This window comes from Tasmannia lanceolata, unplaced genomic scaffold (genome assembly GCF_043159265.1).
Source record: "Tasmannia lanceolata isolate RefF3 unplaced genomic scaffold, GAP_Taslan_0.1 ptg000016l, whole genome shotgun sequence".
In the NCBI taxonomy this organism is placed as follows: Eukaryota; Viridiplantae; Streptophyta; class Magnoliopsida; order Canellales; family Winteraceae; genus Tasmannia; species Tasmannia lanceolata.
Genome location: NW_027518693.1, coordinates 14790061 through 14796518, shown reverse-complemented (window position 1 = coordinate 14796518; position 6458 = coordinate 14790061). Strand labels below are relative to the sequence as shown.

Below are 6458 nucleotides of genomic sequence, written 5' to 3'. Positions count from 1 at the left end.
CCTTATGCCTACCGTATTCCGAGGGTAGTCGGCAGTGGTAATAAGATAGAAAAATAAATCCGGCCCTCCACTCTCCTCCTTACTTAGTCAATCTCCTCATGTTTCAGTAGACGTGACCTTTCTCCCTCATCCACCTCCTATAAATATGGCCTTTTCACCCTCCCCTCACCAAACCATCTTCTTCTCTGTCTCTCTTCACAGTTCTAGCTATACAAATGTGAAGCAAGTGTTTATTTGAATTCTTTTCCTTGATGGGTTTTACTCTTTCTCTCTCTCTCTACCCCCATTGAATCCTCTTTATTTACAGTTCTAGGTACAAGTATAAGTTAATTAGTGAATAGAGTTCTTACCCTTGGTGGGTTTTGAATTTCAAGGGAAAATAAAAGAAGTTGTATTGAAGAATCTGTAAAGCTCAGGAGGGATAGCGCCATCCATGATCAATAAGATAGAAGAACTATGGGTGTGACGCAAATTTTTTTTGTTGGTGTTGTTTGCGCTATCCATCCTGAGTTTTATGGTTTCTTCTTTACTCATACATGTGATCATGGCAAGAAGTGGTAAGCTTTGACTATCTTTTGTTTTTTTATTTGAAGATTAATTGACTCAGAACTCTCCAGTGCAGTTTCGAGATAGCGATCCAGAGGTTGGGGAATGGCTTTCATTGTTTTATATTTCTCTCTCTCTTTTATCTCTTTTTTAATGATCTTTGCTTCTTTCAGAATACATTGACATTTGAAACGATGCAGATGGGTCTTCTCCATTTCTTTTCACATGTACTTTCAGGGTTTGGAAAGGTGCTTGATGGGTGTTGTTTTCCATATTGAATTTTGAAATTGATAATGGGAAATGATATTTCCACCACATCTCTTACTGCTTTTCCTTCCCTCAGACAAATTACTGCTGCTGTTCAACTTTTGGTGTATTTCATGGAAAAAACAGTCATTTTCAGCAACAGACAAACGAAAGGAGAGAGATCGCTGGGATAAAGGGGTGTAAATATCATTACCGACAATAAATATTGCTTTGGAAAGTGAGAGTTTGGCGACTTCTTGTGGGTCACGGGCTCAAGACGTTTTACCACCTTTAAGAAGTCTCAATCTCAAGCAAATCAAGTTGATGTAATTCTATTATTTTATTTTTATTCCATTGCTTGAGAGATGTAAAAAGAATTGTGTACTCAGTCATTGTAAAATGTCTTTCTTTCTATTATTATTTTATTCTGTTAGATGGTCATCTTTGAATGAGACTTCGTGCATCATTGAACATCTTTGAATGAACTCAGACACTTTTTCCTATCTTATTAGCAACATGTCTTAACTTTATTCTGGTTTTGTGTTACTTTATTCAATTATATTTGGATATATGGGAAGTGGGTTTTGTTCTTGAGGATGAAATCATGGAAGAAACGGAGAAAATTTTGGAGGAGAATCTGAAATTCGGGGTTCTGTTATCATTGGTTTTATTGCTCTTTTGGGCTTCTTTTCCCAAATATAGATTCCAGACTCTTTAGCTTCTGTATAGTTCTGTATCTATCACGTGATGCAGTACAAAGGGTTAGTGTTTATGGTGTTTCTTTGGGGATTTTTTATATTGGCACCCATTTTCTCTTGATATGTTTTATGTTCTCACGCCTGTGTTTTAAGGTACGGCTGCAACTTGGGTTGGGTAAAACCCGACCCTCGTCGACCCAACCCGACCCGAAAATAACATGGGTAGGGATAGAAATCATGTGCCTTGGGTAGGGTTGGGGTTTTAAATTGGAAAACCCCACTCAATCTTGGGTAGGGCTGGGTTTAAAGCAAAAAAACCCAACCCGACTCTTGGGTTTACTTTGACTTTCTTAAATATCTCTTGAATAACATAGTAAATTATTTTCAAATATAAATACAATTGTTTTCATCGAGGGGATCATGTCTGTTCAGTGAAAATATGGTGCCATTGAATTTGTACACTTGGTGACATAAATTTAGAGATTTTTGATGTGAAGATTTGTTTTTTTTTTCCTACAACTTTTAAAATTAGCCACTATCCTATGCTGAAAAATGAAAGCCCAGCCCGGCCCAACCCAAGAAACTAACTTGGGTAGGGTTGGGTTTATGAATCTCGGGTTTACCAGGAAAAAATTAGACCCAACCAAACCATAGATAATTCTCGTGTTGGGTAGGGTTTTGGAAAACCCGACCCGAGTTGCACCCCTAGTTTTAGAATAGGAGCCTTGCTGATAAGGCAATACCCTGGAGCGATCAACAATTAATTAGACAAGTATTTAACATAGGAGTGCCATTTAGAAGTGTGGAAGTACATTTCCTTTGAAAAATAATAAAGGGTTTTTAGGGTTGACTCCAACTTCAAGCGAGATAAACGTCAGTAGTGGATTATGACCACCAAAGTTGGGTGCTGTTTTTTACATGTGTAATCTAGACCGTTGATCAGGTCTACATCCAATCAGTAAGAATTAATATGTAAATAATCAAATTCCTAAAATCGAATTTAGCTTCTTGTGGTGGAACCCTAAATTAGGGATTCTAGATCAAAGGTCAAGAAATATCTGATCAAGGTGGAACCCATTGGAAATTCCTCTGGCTCTAATTAGTTCATATGGTCCTAATCGATACTCTCCATGGGCCTCACTTGCTCATATGTCCTTGATCCATCAAGCCTCTTTTAGGGTTATGATTGCCACCTGGTATTTTACAAGATTAAAGGTCTTGATGCTTACATGCCCCATGTAGAATCTTAGAAGTGATAATCAATAATGGTCACTATCTGCCTGGTCATTCTCGAAATTCTATATACTTTTGCTCCTTTTTTCCTAGGAAAAATACTGTGTCTAATCTTTCAAAGTTTGAGTTTAATGCATTATCTCGAAGTCAATATGAAACTTTTTACGTTTGAAATTACTTAGTTTTGGACAGGAAATTCGTTGTATAATCAAGTAACGATTTGAACATTAGAATATAATGCTCAATAAAATAGCCCATTACCATACTGAGAAATTTAATAAAGTCAAGCCTACTACAGTACTACATTTTAGGAGGCTTTAATAAAATCAGTCTATTAAGTTGGGGGCGGAGGGTGGACCGACCAACCGACCGGCCCTCTCAGTCTCACCCCATAATAAGAACATGAATCATATTCTATTAGTAGAACAAAATTTAGCTACTGATACAGTGATACTGGCACTACCATGTTTTAATAATTACACAAACAACTTAGCTTGTCTTTTCTTTTTAAATTGGCTTCTGACATCTTTTTGGCAACTGTAATAACATTTGACAGCTGTTTAAAGCAGAAGACAAACTTGGTTTGTATAGTTATTAAAACCTGGTAGTGCCAACATCAGTAGTCTAAATGTACCTCTGCAAATGTCTACATATTGTGATGTACGAGTGACATGATAAATAAGCCTCTAAAATGACTTTATTATCGAATTAGTGTCATTATTATAATTGGTAATATTATGTTGAAAAATACCTTTATTTGGAATAAAAATTTATTTGAAATTTTTTTATTTCTTGATTGAGAGGTTGTTAAGATTATTGCCAACTTCTTCCAAATCATTCTGATTCTCTGTGAATCGATTCTTGACCTATCGTAAGTGTAATGAGGTAGTTGATTGGTTGTCATATCTTCATTGTTCTACATTAGAATCAGCTGAGCTTCTTTCCATGATAATGGTAAATTTGAGATTATTCATTGAATATGAAAGATCCCATCCAAAAGTTACAATGATCCCAGTTGTTATAAATTGGAACTCTTATCACTCCAGGTAAAATTGGTTTATCATTTACAAATTTGAATTCCTTGTAGTTTCTTACATCAAACTTTTTGTCATTACCTATACAAATACAATCCTTATCTGCAAATAAAACTTAACTTAATCTTATTTGTAGATAGGGCATTAAGACCACTATGAAAGCCATTAGCTAACATAAATATATAACTCTTATATCCTTATTTCCATATCTAAACTATATACAAGGTTTTAAATTTCGATTTCGGTCGAAATTGGGTACTGGACCACAAAATACCATTTTTTCCAACCGAAATTTCTGTAATTTCAGTCGAAATTTGGTAAAGTAATAAAATAATAAAAATTAAGCTTTTATTTCGCCAAAATTTCCAAATTTCGGAAATTTCGGTTTCGTACCCCTTTCGTGTCGGTCGTCCGAAATTTAAAACCATGACTATATATAATGGGAAAACTTGGGTAGCCCCCAATTTATTTAAATAATATATATTTAAATGTCTTATAATATAAGTTTCTCCATAGCTATTAAAGGATCTTATCAATGCCATGAATGATGAATCATAGATCAAATTAGCAAATTTATTTATAGCTATTAAATATCTTACCCTTTAATGCTCTGGTTTACTTTTACCTAGTGAAAGTATGTATCATTTTGCATGAATAATGTTCATGCATAGAGCATTCCGTTTTCTTGTCAGACTACATACATATAGAAATATATGCAATTTGTAAGGGTAATCTAAAGAGGCCCTTAAGATAAAATCTCTAATTAAAAAGAACATGTGAATTTTGATAGAAACATAGTTTTCAAAGAGAGTTAAGTGATGGTACAGCTAAGCAAGGAACTACTTTCAATTGGTTCACAAAATACGCTAAAACACAAGAGAAGCCGGTGCCAAAAATAAAAAATAAAAATAAAAGAACAATGTTTATCAAATTGAGCTACTGCAATAAATTGGCATTTTCCATGCTTTTAATGTTTGAGAGTTGAACCAATTTCATGGAAACAATGATGAAATTAGAGCAGAGGTTTTCATGTTTGAATAAGTCAAATCCGTGCTAACTTGAGCAATGAATTGTAGAATTATCTAAAGATTTTGTAATTCAGTATTGGGTTTAATGGAAGGCAAGACTAGAAAACAGTGTTAATGATCCAAACTAACGTTAAGAATATTAAAGGTTTGGACTCATGTTACTTGGAACGTGGATTGCTCTGGTTAGAGGGAACATGGTACGCCACTTCCTTGGTACTTGGTATGACAGGTGCAAGGGCTGCTATTTCAGTATGCAGTATGTTAGAAAAGTATTATTCAATTTCCTCCATTAAATAATACTTACCTAACGTATACGCTTCGCTATCCTGACTCACTTTCTTTCAAGACAAAGAGGATTGCGCGCTTCTTACACCACCACTTATAAGATTAGTATTGTAACTAAGAACGCATAACTATTTATTCATATGATATATATTCATACATTTGGTATAATTACTCAACTCAACTCAACTCCACAAAGCCTCAGTCCCAAACTAGTTGGGGTGGGCTAAATGAATCCTTTAGAAAAATTTCTTGAAGAAGGTAAAAGGAATCTACTCGACTCTAATCCTAACTCTAGTTGGGTTCTTCCACGTGGATCATTTTCTTCCATTCTATCCTATCAAAGGTCATGTTCTCTGTTATGTTCCTAGCTATCAAGTCTTTCCTAACTGTTTCTACCCAAGTTGTTTTCTGTTTCTCCCTACCACTCTTTACTCCATCAACTTGGCACGAGTCGCCTCATCTCACTGGAGCATCCAAAGGCCTACGTTGGATATGTCCAAACCATCTTAAGCAGTGCTCTCTCATCTTCTCCTCAATTGTTGCCACCCCCACATTTTTACGAATGTCTTCGTTTTTAATTCTATCTAACCTTGTGTGGCCGCACATCCATCTAAGCATTCGCATCTCCGCTACACTCATCTTATGCACATGCTGCTTCTTGGTGGCCCAACATTCTGAGCTGTACAAAATAGTTGGCCTCACAGCTGTCTTATAAAACTTTCACTTCAACTTGGTAGGGATTTTACGGTCGCACAGAACTCTTAAGGCAAGCTTCCACTTCAACCAACTTGCTCTTATTCTATGGTTAACATCATTTTCAATCTCTCATTCCTTATGTAGAATTGAACCAAGATAGTGAAAGATATCCCTCTTAGGTACCTCTTGTCCAGTCATATTTACTACATCCTTGTCCCGCCTCCTTACATTACTAAAGTTGCACTCCATATACTATTTCTTAGTCCTACTGAGTCTAAAACCTTTGGATTCCAAAGTAATTCTCCATAACTCTAACTTAGCATTTACTCCTGCTTTGGTTTCGTCGATTAATACCATGTCATCTGCAAATAACATACACCACAACACCTCATTCTGGATATCCTCCGTAAGCTCATCCATAACTAGCATAAAAAGATAAGGGCTTAGAGCTAATCCTTGGTGCAATCCTATTATAACTGGAAACTCATTAGACGTGCCATCCGTGGTTCTGACACTAGTTACTGCTCCACTGTACATATCCTTAATCACATCAACATATTTAGTGGGCACTTTTTTCCTTTCAAGGACCCACCACATAACACTCCTGGGAACCCTATCATACACTTTCTCCCAATCAATGAAAAACCATATGAAAGTCATTTTTATTATCTCTAAATCTCTCCATTAACCGC

At 35.8% G+C, this 6458-nt stretch overlaps 1 long non-coding RNA gene across 1 annotated transcript; it reads left to right on the top strand.

Annotated features, from left to right (window-relative positions):
• LOC143848731 (uncharacterized) lies at positions 1-1241 on the top strand. The gene is made up of 2 exons (XR_013235456.1): positions 1-794; positions 890-1241. It is a non-coding gene; the product is annotated as an uncharacterized LOC143848731 (long non-coding RNA).
• Positions 1242-6458: the final 5217 nt, after the last annotated feature.